General features: G+C 35.6%; 1 protein-coding gene and 1 long non-coding RNA gene across 2 annotated transcripts in view; one reads left to right on the top strand and one right to left on the bottom strand.

Annotated features, from left to right (window-relative positions):
- LOC141558634 (uncharacterized) overlaps window positions 1–16,471 on the bottom strand; it is a 52,289-nt gene extending 35,818 nt beyond the window's left edge. The window contains exon 1 of the long non-coding RNA XR_012487103.1: window positions 16,379–16,471. This is a non-coding gene — a long non-coding RNA (uncharacterized LOC141558634). The remainder of the gene's footprint in view (window positions 1–16,378) is intronic.
- C2H10orf71 (chromosome 2 C10orf71 homolog) overlaps window positions 15,250–16,642 on the top strand; it is a 38,751-nt gene continuing 37,358 nt past the window's right edge. The window contains exon 1 of the mRNA XM_074296103.1: window positions 15,250–15,419. The gene's annotated coding sequence lies outside the window, so the exon portion shown is untranslated. The remainder of the gene's footprint in view (window positions 15,420–16,642) is intronic.

The raw sequence follows: 16,642 nt of genomic DNA, 5'->3' as shown, positions 1-16,642 counted from the left end.
ACTCAGATCCTCCTGACTTAAAGCTGGTGCTCTATCCACTGCACCACTTAGCTGCCCCCTTGAAGAGTACATATTTTACTCCAAAAGTACTACGAAGTCACTGGTATTCTTGAGTCAGTCAATGCAATAATTGCATTATTCTCACTCTAGAATTCAACAGTTCATACAATATTGGGCCCTACAAGGAGGGAAATCTGATTAGCTATCCCAAAGAATCACACTGACTATATATTCCTGATTTCCATACTCTGCTATACTCTTGAAAGAAAAAACTCCCAGTGAGCTTGTGGAGTTAACCTTTCAGCCCCCAGAGAATCCCAGAAAATATCCATTGTCTCCTCCCTCTCCCATTCTTTGGGAGTTGGATTCCACAAGAATTTAAGCTGAGAAATGCTATATTAAATATATCTACCTTTCTCCATCTACATCCCAAGATTGCTGTGAGGGAAAAGTGAAATAAAAATCTTAAGCATTTTGCAAACTTTAAAGTGTTATATAAATGCTAGTGATTTCTTTTGGGAATGGCAACTGGATCTGTGATTTCATTGGTATAAGGAAGTCATGAATGAAGAAACTCTGTCAGTGCAGTTCAGCACCAGCTAGGGCAGTAAGAATGGGTTATACAACATACTGCCAAGTATGTTGTTACATACAACATACTGCCAAGAGAAGGACTTGAACCCTTCCAGGCTTCTTTTAATCATTTCAGGCTACCTCTCAAGTCTCTGGTTTTACCTCATGTTGCTCATGAATCAAGCATGAGGAAAGACTCATTCTTTTTTCTCCATCATGGAAACTATTAAAGGTCACAGCATTACAACAGATTGTATTCTATTTCTTTGTGATTACCCTGTTTGTTGTCCAAGTTAAATTTTTAATACCCTGGTGAATGAGCAATTATCACCTAGAGCAGGGGTTCTCAAACTACAGCAGGCAGGCCATATGTGGCTCACTGAGGACGTTTATGAGGCCTGCCAGATTATGGCAAATGGGCTGAGGGGTGGAGACAGAGTGTGAGGTTTTGTTTACTATAGTTCAGCCCTCCAACAGTCTGAGGAACAATGAACTGGCCCCCTATTTTAAAAGTTTGAGGACCACTGAGTAGAGTTTTCAAATCAATAAGATGGAGATTGGCCTATCATAGTGGTTCCCAACTCTTTTGTTCTGTCAAAAATGTGTTGCAAACACCCAAGATAATTCTAAATATTACTCATAATATCTTTCACAATTATTTGCTGCTTAAAGCACCATTAGTCAGTCATTCAGTAAACATTTTTAAACACTTACTATGTGCTATGGAGAATAGTTTGCATGATCCCCTTGGACCATCATTGAGAACCACTAACTAGAAACTACTGGTCTTCTACAAACCCATAAAGGAAAGTCCTTTAGAGTGAATAGAAGTAGAAAAGAGAAGCTATTCTTCTATCTAGATCCAGAGGGTATATTACTGAACATTAAAGAACCCTAAGTAGAAAATGAAGCTAAATGATAGATGAATCTTTTGGGCAGTGATATACACAGTTGTGGTTTTCCTGTATTATTTTCTTCAGTCTGAACTGTTACAATCTCCTCCTAATTCAGCTTTCTAATGCCTTTTAGAAAGCTAGCCCCTGACAGTTGCAAGAACACTAAACTCAGAGTCAGAATAGGGTTCTGTATGGGCATAGGGCAAAGCATTTAATTAAATTCAACAAAGATGTATTAAAAAGCTAATGCATAATTAGAGTGCTAAGCTTTGGAGATGCAAAAATAAGTAACACACTATCCCTGTAAAACACTATCCCTATCTTCAAATTTCTTACAAACTATTAACAGTAACATCAATTAGAATGTATGTAAAAGGGGATGAAAATTATGAGAATGAATTATGAGAAACTTGAGATTTTAAACTTACTTCCAATTTAGCTTAGTTTGGGTGGACAATTTTGTGGCAGAGAAGTTAAAAGGAGATAAATATCATGGGAAACCTCATGGAAAAGGAAGCAGCAGAGAAGAGTCTTAGAAGACTGATCTTAGAAGACATTCAGGCTAGGCTTTAGTATCTCCATTATAAAATGAAAGGATTGGATGAGATTATTTCTTAGGTCCCTTCCAGGTCTAATGTTAATGATAATAATCATGATCTATTCAGTAACACTTAATATTCCTTCCAGTGATCCAGAGGTTAACCTATCCACGATTGCCCATCCAATGTTTGTCTATGTTCTCTAATAAATTTACCTTAGGGAATTTATTCAAGACAGCTGAGGTACTTCCTTAAATTCTCCTGATATCCAATGGATAGGATACCAATGGATCCAATGTGATATAGCACATGACCAAGCCAACTTCGTCTTTATTAGACTTTTAAGTGTTATCCTTTATATCAAATTTCCTTTATAATCTTTTTATCCCAATATGTTGCAACTCATGTCTCCTAAAGACTTATCTATTGCTCTTTGGATGATCCCCAATTTTAATTCATTTTTGTTTTGTTTGTTTTTCTTTTCTTTTATTTTCAAAACATATGCATAGTTTTCAACATTCACCCTTGCAAAACTTTGCGTTCCAAATTTTTTCTCCCTTTCTCCCAATCTCTCCCCTAAAGGGCAAGTAATTCAATATATGTTATATATTGCAATTCTATATATTTTCCACGATTAACATACTGCACAAGAAAAATCATATCAAAAAAATGAGAAAGAAAATAAAAAGTAAGTAAAAAACAACAAAAAGAGTGAGAATGTTATGTTATGATCCCACAGTCCTCTTTCTGGGTGCAGATGGCTCTCTCCATCACAAGACCATTGTAACTGCCCTAAATCACCTCACTGCCCAATTTAAATTATTTAAAGCCTATGTGTTCCATCACTTATAGCACTGCAACATTACCTAAGTATGTTGATGGGTTTTTTTTAAGGGTCAATTCATAGTAAAAAAAATGGGGATATCTTTCTTTGACTAGTCTACATATTTTCTCCATAATAATAACTGCAAAGAATTCAAAGTATTTAAAAAACAGGAGCAAAACTCCATTGAAAACTGGGATCCAAAATAAATATAAATTTGATCTCTTGATATCTTTTTAATAAGTTTGATATTATATTACCTGATCCACCATCTTAGGGCTTCTGGTGCCTTTTAATAAATTTCTTTTCAAAACTATGATTTCTTTAAATTGATAATGCCTGCCAGGAAATAACATTGCAAGTGAGAGTGAGAAACTTTTCTGGTAAAGCAATTGCCTGTAATTTGGGAACTTGGAACACTAGAGGAAACCAGAAGCTTTTAAAAGTTTTGAATCTGGGTTAGGGAATACTGATATTGAGGATCTCAAAGCAACTTGAGATCTTTGTTGGATGCTAAGCAAAATAGATCATGGTTGTATTATCTGCATGCCAACATAAACAGTTAATGCAAGATTGCAATTACATGGAGACCAGGGAAAGGACTGCTAATATTGGAACTAGAAGTCATCTCCTGGCACAGCCTGCCTTTCCCTGTTATTAAAACCACCTTTCCTGTGCCAAAATAGGTTTAAAAAATTGCTTTTCAGAATCTAGAAATACTTTTTAATCTGTAGATGGAAGAGGGGAGAGTATATCAAAAACTTTTGAGATCAACAATCTCTATGGATTTTGCCATAGTCCTAAAATGGTTTTCTCACCCTAGAAGATTTTTCCACCCTTTAACCTATTCCTGTTATTAGCCAGTAACTCCCAGAACCTCCATTTTGAGAAAAGACTAGGTCAGATATCTCTCACTTCTCTCCAGATTCCTTTTAAGTCCCCAGACTTTACTACCATGAACTAGTTTTGCAACCTTTTCCTCCAAACTTTTTATCTCTCTCTTACACACATATCTTCTCCAACAAGAAAATAAGCTCCTGGAGTATTCTGTATTTTTTTTGCTCATATTTTTGTTCATATTCCCAGGGCTTAAAATATGACTTGGAACAAAATATATATTTAATAAATACCAGTTGCTTGTTGACTTTTCTTTATCCAATAGAATGTAAGCTCCTTAAGGGCTAATATCTTTTTCCCACAGAGTCTAGAATAGTATTTTGCACCTAGTCTAATAAACAATGATGTTTGTGGAATTTAATCTTTTTTAATTGGAGCTACATTGAATAGAGTCTCTTGTCACATTGGATTCAGATATTATTTTATGAAGCTAGATGCTTTTAAAATAGCTTCTGAAGGTGCAGAAACTTGTTATTTGGGTCTTACTCCTAATTAAAAACACATTTAATTGACGAATTGTAAAGACCATCTTCTGATTCATAGAATCAGAAGCAGCTCTCATGAACTGCTGCTTTCCTTAGTAGTTCTATTTCTCTGAATTTTCTACTTATGTAAACTTCACTTATAAAGATTGGTTACTTTGGTGTAATTTCTAGATCTAGGCTTCAACAGAACAAGATAGTTTTTTATTTGAGAAACTAGCAGGCAGAAATGCATTTTAAAAAGTAAAATGATAATATATTACATTTATATAACTCCCTCTCATCAAAGGACCTCAAAACCCTTTTATTCAATCCTCTGACACTTCTCAGCAGGACATTAGCAGCAGAGCTAGAATTGGGAATATTATCCATTATAGATAGGTTTAGAGCATAGGTAAACTGGTCTGGAAGAGTGTTTCTATTAATACCTTGTTCTAGTATCTTAGAAATCTTTATGAAGGTGCAAACATTTCCCCTTTTCTGAGGAAGGTGGCAGTGTTAAGTAGTGATAGCCCTTCCCACCCAAAGAAATCAGTACTAGTGGGTCAGTCAAGAAGGATATAAGGCCTTCTGAAAAGTCTGAAAATTCTTTGCTATAGAATCAAGGCAAAATACCAAGGAAAGGAGGGGGAAGGTAATCAAACCACATCCTCAGAGAACACCAACTCTTTGGAGGGCTTTTCCCATTGGCATCTGTGTATCTCTAGCACTTATAATTGTGCCTTGTATCCAATAGCTGCTGTTGTTTGAATTATTGAAGAAATGAATTTGTCTAGAGAGTGTACCTCATTTTGCAGCTCCCAGAAACTTCAAAACAAAGTAAAATGGATCATTATTTTTTAGGTTTGGATGGTTTTTAACCTAATTCTAAACTCAGGCGATATTTTTTAGGTTATCCTGTATATCTCTTATTTGTCTATGGTTGTTTGCATGTTGTCTCTCTTATCAGATGTTGACCTCCTTGAGAAGAAGAATTGTCATTTGCTTTATTTCTAAGCACTTATATCCCCCAATCTTTAGCACAGGACTTGGCATGCAGCAAGTATTTAATAAATGTTTATTACTTAACTAACTGACTGAGATAAAGAAAACTAAAAACTGCTTTTCCTCCTCTTAATTTCAAACAAATAGCAAAATCCTTGATTGCTTGAGGATCTTTGCATTGGTATTCTGCTCTCTTCCTTTTGTTGAATTGGTCTGTGATGGTATTTGGGATTTTCTTGGCAAAAATACTAGAGCAGTTTGCCATTTCCTTCTCCAGCTCATTTTATAGAAAAGGAACTGACTTGACTAGAGTCACAAAAACAACTAGTAAGGTCTAAGACTGGCTCAGGTCTTCCTAGCTCACTGTCCTTCTCTTATTCAGAAACAAAAATAAATTAATCATCATATTCTATAGTATGTTCAGACTTAATTTTATTTAATTTACTCAACAGTCTAAAATTTCAAACTTCCATTAAATTATCTATTTAAATGGTTTTTTTAATTTGTTATGTTTTATGGAAAAAAATAACTTGTTTTAATTATTTTATGGCCATGCCCTTTTGACAATTGATTTCCCCTAAAATAATGAGGATTACAATTCTTACCACGCATCTTCATTCTGCTATTGTTACCCTTGTCTCTCTATAAGTCCTCTGAGTATCTGTTAAATGCATTGGAAGTCTTCTATCAACCACCCTATCTCCTCTAGGAGTCTCTTTAATAGAAAGAAGTTTTGAACTTGCATCTGCTTCAAATGCACAGCAAGAAAATCATTGCTGGAGGAAACATAATCTTGACTGTTTTTAAAGATCTCTCAAAAGAGGAAAGACACCAAATCATGAGAAAAAAAATATATAACGATATTATGATCAAAAGAGATCATGGGAAGAGTGTGTTAATAACACAAGCTATTTTTATAAAAACCTTTATAAGTACTGCAAATGTGTTAAGGTGATCCTTTATGAGAAGGAAAGAGACCAGATTTTGCAAATTATTTTCTACAATCAACCACATTTATATAATCAGACTGAAAAATATAGAAAATATAAAATCCTATTGTATTGTTTGTTGATCAACCAAAAAATGCTTTAGTATGACAAATAATGAATATATTTAAAACAAGTGAGATTCTTTGTAAAATACATAGAAAGGACTATCTTCAGTGATCCTTTTCAGTAAATTAGCGTTTATTAAATATCTACTATATGATAAATGCTAGATTCTGAATATTCACATCAAGGAAAGTTTTTAAACTTTCACCAGCGTATCTTTAACTTGACTCAAAAACCAACTTTTTTAACTGCTAAAATTCCACACAACCCCATATGATTGTGATTTTTGGAACACCACAATCTCTGAAGAATCAAAGTTTTGAATGACATGAGGGGCATTGGGGCAAACAAGATGGGAGCAGATAGACTATGATATATTTCCCAATGATGACTTATATACAAGAAACGGGAAGAATACATACATATTCAGATTCCTGCTCTCGGGAAGATAACAGTCTAATAATATTCAATGAAATATATCTAAAAATATAAAACAAATTGGAATATAAGTAAATAATAATTGATACTTGCAGAACACTTGAAGATTTGCAAAATACTTTCCTTATAACAATCCTATGAGGCAAATAGTATATTGTATTTTTTTAGTCCAGACCTATACTTTTATTGGAATTAAGAACTCCCAGGATGGAAATTCCCTAATATGTGTCAAGAACAATAGATAGATAGATAGAGAGAGAGTTGTTCTGGAACTGAGAATATTAGAACATTTAATGGGAAACTGAGAACTCAAATGGCTTCCCCTTGGCCACCCAGTTAATATGTGTCAAGAACAAGATTTGTGTTACGACTTCCCAACTCCAAGGTCAGTTTTCTATCCCCTGTGATAGGCTATCTGTCATACCCATTTGACAGATATGGAAACTGATATTCTGAGAAGCTAAAGGACTTGGCAAATTCATAGTACTTGCTAGTGTCTCCAGGGGCATTAAAAACTAATTTCTACAGTTTCCAAGTTCTTTAGCATACTACCTCCAAGAAGGCTATCATTTGGTGGGAGATTACAGGAATAAAAGAAATGGTAAAATTATAAATTTTACACACACACACATGCATAAATTATATGTGTGTACATACACACACACACACACACACACACACACACATGTTGGATTTGATGTTGTAGTGCCTGAGTTCCGATCCTGATTTCTCAAAACTATATAAGTAGCTCCAAAAAATATTTTTGATTCTGTAAAGAGAATTTGGATGAGTTAGAAAGAAAGCCTATAGCAATAAAGACTAGAATAGATCAATTGTACTTACTGAGCAAGCAAGTTCAGAACTAGGATGAATAACTATCCTACTTTCATAAAAGTATCCTTTTGAAATTTTTTGACAGGAATCACAAGAAATATTTTTGAAATGACAGGATATCTTCTTTTCCACTATCTCTTGAGTCAAATCACTTCATTCCTCCTAGACCATGATTTTGTCCTTACATTTATTTATAGTATTTCAAGTATATGCAGTTTCATTGATGTGAATACTATCACTACCAATACCAATGCAACCTCTCTATAATTTAGCAGGTAGCTTTCAAGAGTTATTATAGCTAAAAAAGTCATTTATTTATTTATAATATGTCAATGCATCAATAATCCATGTTTTCTTCAGTGAGAGAAACTCCCTCTAATAAACTTCATCTTAGAGTCGACTTGTCTCTGTTGACACAGCTAAGATCAAAGAATCGTAGATTTAAAGCTAAAAGGAAAAAAGCCTTAAAGACCACCAAACCCAATTCCCTCATTTTACAGATAAGGAAATTGAGGCAGAGAGAGATTATATAACACATTCAGGCAATATAACTAATAAGTGTCTAGGTGACATTTGAATTCAAATCTCCCTGACTCCTGGTCCCGAATTCTATCCATGTTTTATGATCCAGATGTGAGAATTGGATCTAGGTATTCCTGAGCTCATGTCCAATGTTCTATTATTCTATTTTACTAAACTACTTCTCAACTTATTTGTCATAGTCCAACAAATTCCATAGTATGCAAGTTGCTTTCTCGTATATTTTCTGGGGGTGAAGAGTTTATGTCCATTCAAATGACATATTAAAACTAAATTGCATCATAGCTTAATCAGCTTAAATTACTGGTCTTGCCAATATCCATTAAACTCTTATCATTGCTCCCTCTTATTAGAGATACTCTGCTCAGTTGATATACTAAGATAAGATGATAAGCTTCTCAGAGTAAAGATTCATTTAATGTGGATCAGTGACTAGCATATTGTGGGTGCTTAATAAATATTAAATAACAACCATCTTAATTACTGGATTACATCATAGATGTCTTAGGGTATGGTATAAATAATAAAGTAATAATTAGTACTAGCAGAGCATTGAAGTGCCAGTTGTAAAAAAGGTTTTTAGTAATACTTTGGGTAGTTTTATATTTAATGAAGACATCCCTTTTCATATCAGATAAAACTTTTTTAAGGTCTTACAGTCAAAAGATCTGAGATTGAATCCCTCTTCCTGTACTCACTAATTGCATGACCCTTGGCAGGTCCTTTCCTCTCTTCCGAGTCTGTTGAAATAATAGCCCTTTTCTAATGACCTCACAAAGTTATAGTAAGAAAAGTGCTTTCTAAGCTTTAAAGCATTAAAAACATGCAAGCTATTATTCCAGGCATGCCCATAAACCTTTTTTTCTCATGAAATCTATTTCCTACCAGAGGTGTGGCTTTGCTTCAGTAAACCAGCCATGCCTTTAAAGGGTGAGGCAATAGAGTTCCTTTTTCCAAGTCTATAGGAAATACCTTCTGCACAATCCCAGTACATATATGATTTCCATATTAAGCTGCCCCTTCTAAGTTCATGAAGAGGCTCCTTTCTAATAAGTAGAATGTACCAGCAAGCTAGTGTGGGTGGACCATTAGCAATTGGTAGAAAGCAGAAAATGAATGTTCATTAACAGTTGGTAAATAGCAAAGGACTAACTCTCTAGATAGACCTCCAGCAGGAGGCTGTGCTATCTTTAGCTGAGCAATCCCATACATTCATTCCTTCCTTATTAAAGCCATGTGTAACATTATTCAGCTCCCATTGGGCAATTCTGATAGGAACCACATTGAAAAAATAGAAGAAAATGGCCCCTACATTCACTACACCCCACCCTCAGCAGGTTCATTAAGCCACAATTCCTGGATGAAAGTCAGAATGAGGAACCTCCCTCTACAATAATCATCATTCTGCTGACAAAGTTTAAAACATGCATTTGATTTTGCCCCATTCTTATCCCTACCTTCCCAACAAATTTTTCTTGTGATCCTGCCATTATTGGGCACACCATACATTTGTTGCTATCTCATACAGTTGAAACAAAGTGCTGCTAAAGTCTTTCTAATGTAAGATTAGAAGTTGAAAGAGGCCTTAGACCTTGGAAGCATCCTGACTGGTTCTTGCCTCATCCAACAGTCAATAGGTAGAAGAAAAATTGGGAAATTAAAGTATTCAACTGTAAGCTCCATGAAGAGAGGTATTATTTTTATTAAAGTTTTTTATTTACAAAACATATGCATGGGTAATTTTTTTTACCATTGACCCTTGCAAAACCTTGAGTTCCAAATTTACCTATCCTTCCCTCCATCCCCTCCCCTAGATGGCAGGTAAAATCCAATACATATTAAATATGTTATATGTTCAATTCAATAGATATTTATACAGTTATCTTGCTGCACAAGAAAAATCAGATCAAGAAGGAAAAAAAACTGAGAAAGAAAACAAAATGTAAACAAACATCAATAGAAAGAGTGAAAAGGTTATGTTGTGGTCCACATTCAGTTCCCACAGTCCTTTCTTTGGGTATAGAGGTATTACTTATTTTTTAAACTTTATATCCCTCTATTACCTTTTCTATTGTACAGATAAATAAAAAGCTAGAAGGTACTTTAGAGGTCATTCTTTCCATTTCATAGGATACCAATGTCTCAAATCTGCAAAGAGGGAGAAGGTGACATGACTATGATTCCTCTGAAGGATGGGTAGAATGTTTAAAAGGCTTTGTTAAGCACATGAGAATTAGCTATCTAATTCTAGATATTAGAATTAGTAATGAGTTCTCCTATCAGCTTTATTCTTGTCACAGAATTTCTGAGTTGGAAGAAACTTTAGAGATCTCTTTGGAGGAGGCAGAAGTTCTTAACATGGGGCCCAGGAGCTTGTATTCTTACAATATTTTGGTAATTGTATTTCAGTATTATATTGTATCTTGTTGTAAAAATCTGCATGTTTTATTTTATGCATTTGAAAACATCATTCTGATAAAAGATATATAAGACTGCCAATACAAAAAAAAATGTTTAAGAACTCCTAGATTACAGAAAGCATATTGTAGCAAATAGAGTAATAGACCAGGAGTCAGGAATTATTGGATTTAAATTCTGATTCAGACACAATTCCTGGAAGAAAGTCAGAATGACTTGGTTTGTGTGACATGGGATACAAGTCAAATTCTCTCTGAGGCTAATTCACTATTGTTGTTCAGTCATTTCAAAAATGTGCAACTCATAGTCCCATTTGGAGGTTTTGGGGCAAGAAATATTGGAGTAATTTGCCATTTTTTTTCTCCAGCTCATTTTACAGGTGAAGAAATTGAGGCAAACAGAGCTATGACTTATTCAGGATCACACAGCTAATAAGTATCTGAGGTCAGATTTGAATTCAGGTCTTTCTGACTTCAGCCCTGCCACTGTATCCACTATACCCTAGCTTCTTCCATCTCAGTAAAATAGAAATTAAAAAATAAGACCTACTTCACAAATTTATGTCCATGAGATAATCTATGTAAAATTAGCTACATAAATTCTATCTAGCTCATCTAATCCCCTCATTTTTCAGATGAGGAAATTGAAAGAAAGTATCGTTCCTAAGATCACACAGCTGAGTAATGGCAAATTTGAGCCCAAATTGTCTACACTCTTCAGATGGTGGTCTTTCCAATGTACTACGTTCCCTGCTTAGGTTGCATGGCTTAGGGCCTATTACTTAGGTAAAATTGACAATCCCTTCCACTGGACTTATTAAATAATATTCTCATTTTTCCAAAAGTTAGAGCAATCATTGAAGTTCTTTAACAAGAAGGGACCTTAAAGGAAACTTAGGCTAAACTTTTCCATTTATTTTTTATAGCTCAACTGAAAATCTAGACATATTAAGCAGGCAGCCTGCAACAATCTTAACTGCAGAATAGAACCAGATTAAAATGTAACTTGAAAATACTTAACAAAATAAAAATTCAGTATAACAGAGATAATGTTAACATGTGGTTTTCTATGTTGATGAGGATATGGGAAAACTGGAACATTGATACATTGTTGGTGGAACTGTAAATAAATCCAACCATTTTGGAGAGCAATCTGTGCATACTCTTTGACCCAGCAGTGTTTCTACTGGGATTATATCCCAAAGAGATCCTAAAGGAGGGAAAGGGACTAACATGTGCAAAAATGTGGCAGCCCTTTTCATAGTGGCTAGAAATTTGAAATTGAGTGGATGCCCATCAGTTGGGGAATGGCTGAATAAATTGTGGTATATGAATATTATGGAATATTATTGTTCTGTAAAAAATGATCAGCAGGATGATTTCAGAGAGTCTTGGAGAGACTTACATGAACTGATGTTAAATAAAATGAGCAGAGCCAGGAGATCATTATACATAGCAACAAGACTATATGATGATCAGTTCTGATGGACATGACTCTCTACAACGAGATGATTCAAACCAGTTCCATTTTTTCAGTGATGGAAAGAGTCATATACATCCAGAGAAAGCACTGTGGGAACTGAATGTGAACATAATATAGCATTTTCACTCTTTCTGTTGAGGTTTGCTTGCATTTTGTTTTTTTTTTCAGGTTTTTTTCCTTCTTGATTCAATTTTTCTTGTGCAGAAAGATAACTGCATAAATATGTATACATATATTGGATTTAACATATATTTTAATATGTTTAACATGCATTAGACTACCTCCATCTAGGGGAAAAGATTGGGGGAAGAAGGGGAAAATTTGGAACAGAAAGTTTTGCAAGGGCCAATGCTGAAAAATTACCCATGCATATGTTTTGTAAATAAAAAGCTTTAATAAAATAAGAAAAAAATTTAAATATGGTTTTCTAAATCATTATGTAGTCCACAGGTATCATTTGGTTTGGTGGTCCCCTTTCTGACTTTGACAAAATTGGTCTAAACCCATGAGTTCCTTGATATAGACATGACCCAAAGAGTAAACTTCTTTTACCAAAGCAAATCTGCTTTAGTTCTGTAGTTGCTTGAGACAAGGTTAGGCATTGTCCAGGATACTAACATTGGGTTTAGAAGAGAAATTTGAGGGACATGGAGCCAACATGGTGGTGTAAAGGCAAGGATTCACCAGAGTGCTCTTCCAGACTCCTTCAAATGCCTTCGAATAATAACTCTAAATAAATACTAGAATATCAGACCCACAAAAAGATAGAGTAAAAGAATTTTCCTGCCCCAGACATCTTAAAAGGTTGGCAGGAAAAGTCTTTTAGATGGGGTGATTGTAGAGGCCAGTCCAACACAGGCTAGGCTAGACCAGCACATTTGCAATCCCATCAAACCAGCTTGCAACCACAATGGAGGAGAGATCTTTGTCACAGTCCCAGGGCAGAAAAAAGTGTTTATGGTCACTCACAAACTGGAGCACAGACCAGAAGAATAGTTAACACACCTCTCTTTAGATCATATCACCTTCGAATATTTCTGAAAACATCTGGACAAAACCCCTGAAGATTGGTACAATGTACTCTCCACCCTGGAAGCAGAGCATTACATTAACAAAGACTTAGAAATAAAAAAATCAGGCTGGGAAAATGAGCAAACAACAAGAAAAAAAATCTGCCCATAGAAAGTTACTATGGTGGCAAAAAAGAACAAAACAAAAGACGATAACAAAATCAAAGCTATCTATAGGTTCTATATCCAAAGCCTCCAAGAAAAATAAGAATTAGTCTCAGGCCATGGAAGAGCTCAAAAGGGATTTTGAAAATCAAGTAAGAAAAGCAGAGGGAAAATTGGGAAGAGAAATGAGAGTAATGCAAGAGACTAATGAAAAAATTAGTCAATATCTTGGTAACAGGGACACACACACACACACACACACACACACACACACACACACACAAAGAGATTTGAATGCAGCATCCTGACTCTGAAAACAGCTCATTACCCATCAAGCCATAATATCTCTACTCCATTTATAGATGAGCTGAAAGACACAGAAAAAAAGGGTGACTTTCAGCTCAAAATCATAAAGAAAAGAAATAGCAAAGCCCAGATTCAGATTCAGGTTTTCTGAATCTCAATCCCATATCATTCTTCCTCCTTAACTGCCAGCCCATTTTACAGACAGGTCAACTGAGGCCTTAAATTGGTTCTGGCTTCCAGAGTAAATCACTAAGTTAAGACACATCTTGGGCCAAAGATTAGTTCCTCTGGCTAGAGTCAGGGAAAGGAAGAACAGGTGGCTTGGTTTAGCTTGTACTCCCCCTAGACTGAGAAGCCTCATGTAGGAGCAAGGAGAAAATAAATCTGAGAGCTATTCAGAAAGGTTAAAGATTAATTCCAGTGTGTTACATGGAGTACAACAGTTCTGTTTATGGGACTTGTACATATTGTTTTTGAGCATGTAGAGAGGATCATCTGTAATAGCTGGAGAATAGTATTCTCACATTCAATACTTGCTGCCTTCCAAGGTCTGAGATGTTACATTTTGGAGTGAGGAGGAGGGGAACAAAAAACTATTTCCCTGCAGAAATTTATCCCAAGCTTATTCTTTTTGTTCTTTCATCTTTTTATTATAGCTTCTTATTGACAAAACCAGGCATGGGTAATTTTTCAACACTGACCCTTGCAAAAACTTTTGTTCTAACTTTTCCCCTCCTTTCCTCCACCCCCTTCCCTAGATGGCAGGTAGTCCCATACATGTTAAATATGTTAAAGTATATGTTAAATACTATATATATATATAATATACATATTTATACAATTGTCTTACTACACAAGGAAAATCCATCCCAAACTTATTGAAGTTTCTGTGGAATAACTAAGATATGCATGATACTTTTTTTTTTTTTTGCAGAGCACTTTACATATATTATCTTATTTAGGTCTCACAACAACCTTGTGAATCTGGGGCTCTTACTATTCTCGTTTTGCATATGAGGAAACTGAAATTAAAGATTTTAAATGATTTACCCATAGTGTGAGCTTGGCTGTCTAAACCAGAATTCAGATTCAAGATCCAGCATTCTATCCCCTGAATCTAACCATCTTTCATGACTTACTTCAAATACTGCCTTCTCTGACTCACCCCATCCCTTTCCTTAGATTTTACATGGCAGTTTGTACTTCTTCCAATCATGTATATTTTCAATCATAGCTGTTTGGGTACTATTATCCACATGAGACTCTCAGATCTGTGACTGCAAGAACCATATCTCTGTATCATCCCTTTTGCTTAGCACAGTGTTCGGCACAAAACACATGGTTAATAAATGATTTTAATTAAAGTGTACTTAACTGAAGGTAATGGCTAGACCATGTTAAGTGTATTTGTTTAAAGCATCAAGTTTTGGCATCACTACTGTCACGGGGTAATTGGCAACTAGGGCAAAGACTAATAAAAAAAAACTGCCCCATATATCAAGACATAAGTTATGGTCTTTCAGGCTGTGAAATTAGTCCTTGATGTTTGAAAGATAAGAGAAGCCTTGGCTATCACAGTGCCGATGAGTCTACATTTAGAATTGTGTCTTCATCCACATTCTTTCCATACAGCTCAGAGGTTCCTGGACCTGGCTGTTCCTTCACATGGCTCAATCCCTTTGAAACGTTCACAGCCAGGCTCCCATATAGAATCTAGGGTTATCCATTCTCGGTGTCGGTGGACAGATACTGAGTATTATTTTATCACCAAGTGGCCCAGAACTGAGTTCCAACTGAAATTTTGCCGATGAGAAGGATCACCATCTCCAGAGATTCTCTGTCTTTGGCATGAGGCAGGTAGATAAATTCTCGTTGAGAAATCTGATCCCACCTCAGTCAGCTGTGCTCAGTACTCATTGGTTCTTGCCCCAGATCTGACAGTTGGAATACACTGTTTTTCAGTGAGTATCTTCTAGACAGGTTAGTGTCTTGTTCTCTCTCCTTATCTTGCATTATTCTTGTTTTCTCCACCCTGCTACCCTTCTGGCTTCTTTTACTATGGTGCTAGCTTTTCAGTTTTCCTTTAGCTTCTTATTCTTTTCCCTCCCCAAACTATTCCTGTGTTTTCCCTAACTCTCTGCTTTTTTTTTTTTCTGATTCTGTCACCTTCATGTAAACTCCATTATTTCCGTAGCAGAAGATATGTAAAAAACATACTTCCTTGTAACCTAAACAACACATGAAGTCACATTCTTCACTTCTGATAAATTATAAGGAGAATGAAGGCAAGAAAAAGAGAGAGAAGGAAGTCCAATTAGTGAACAACAGTGGACCTGTCTCTATTTCCCTTATGGTCTACATCCATTCTCCTAACTCCAGACTCAATTTTGTTCTCTTAGTTGTCCTCCAGTTTTAGCTTATTTTGGGTTGTTTTCCCTCTTCAAGAGGAAGGAGAAGGGAATGTTACAAGGAAAAGTGAAGGACTTCGTTTGATTCCTAAAACCACATCTGAATCTTGGACTAATCACTCAGTATTCAGATTTGTAAAAGCAACAAATGAATCCATAATTGGTCTTACTCCATTTCTTCATAGTTTGAACCAATTCCCATCTCACCCCTCAACAACCCAGGTTTCTCCAACATGATTCAAAAATAGGAAGGTGGACATCAACACTACAGAACCTGGAAGATAGATTCCTCCCTGCAAAACCAAACATTATGAAGAGATATGGGGTTGGGGCAGGAGAGTGGGGTGAGAGGAGGTGCAGATTATAATCTTAGTGAGACCTGAGAGGAAAGGTTCCTGGGAAAAGCAATGTGCTTTTCACAAGCCCCATGGACCAAAGCCAGTTCTCTTCATGAGGATCCTGAGATTCAAGCCTTGTCCTATGCAAGGAAATTATTTAAAGAACAGCAATTGGAATAATTGTTTCACTTACTGTTTCTGTTTCCCAGACGGTTTCCTTGTTTATATGTGTGCTTCTAAAACTTAAGCTTATCTTGCTTCATTACATATCGCCCTTATTATTTCATAACTTATTGAAATTCTCAACCTGAAACCTAATCCTGCTGGCTTGTCTCCTCCCCTACAGCCAGTCATGTTATTTTGCTCTAAGAGGACGGGAGAGAGTGGCCTCCTTACTCGAGGAATGCAGGATACATTTGTCCAGGGTTGATGATGAAATAGGCTATTTCTGAATCTC

This window comes from Sminthopsis crassicaudata, chromosome 2 (genome assembly GCF_048593235.1).
Source record: "Sminthopsis crassicaudata isolate SCR6 chromosome 2, ASM4859323v1, whole genome shotgun sequence".
Taxonomy (NCBI): Eukaryota; Metazoa; Chordata; class Mammalia; order Dasyuromorphia; family Dasyuridae; genus Sminthopsis; species Sminthopsis crassicaudata.
This window is presented reverse-complemented; position numbering and strand designations above follow the sequence as displayed.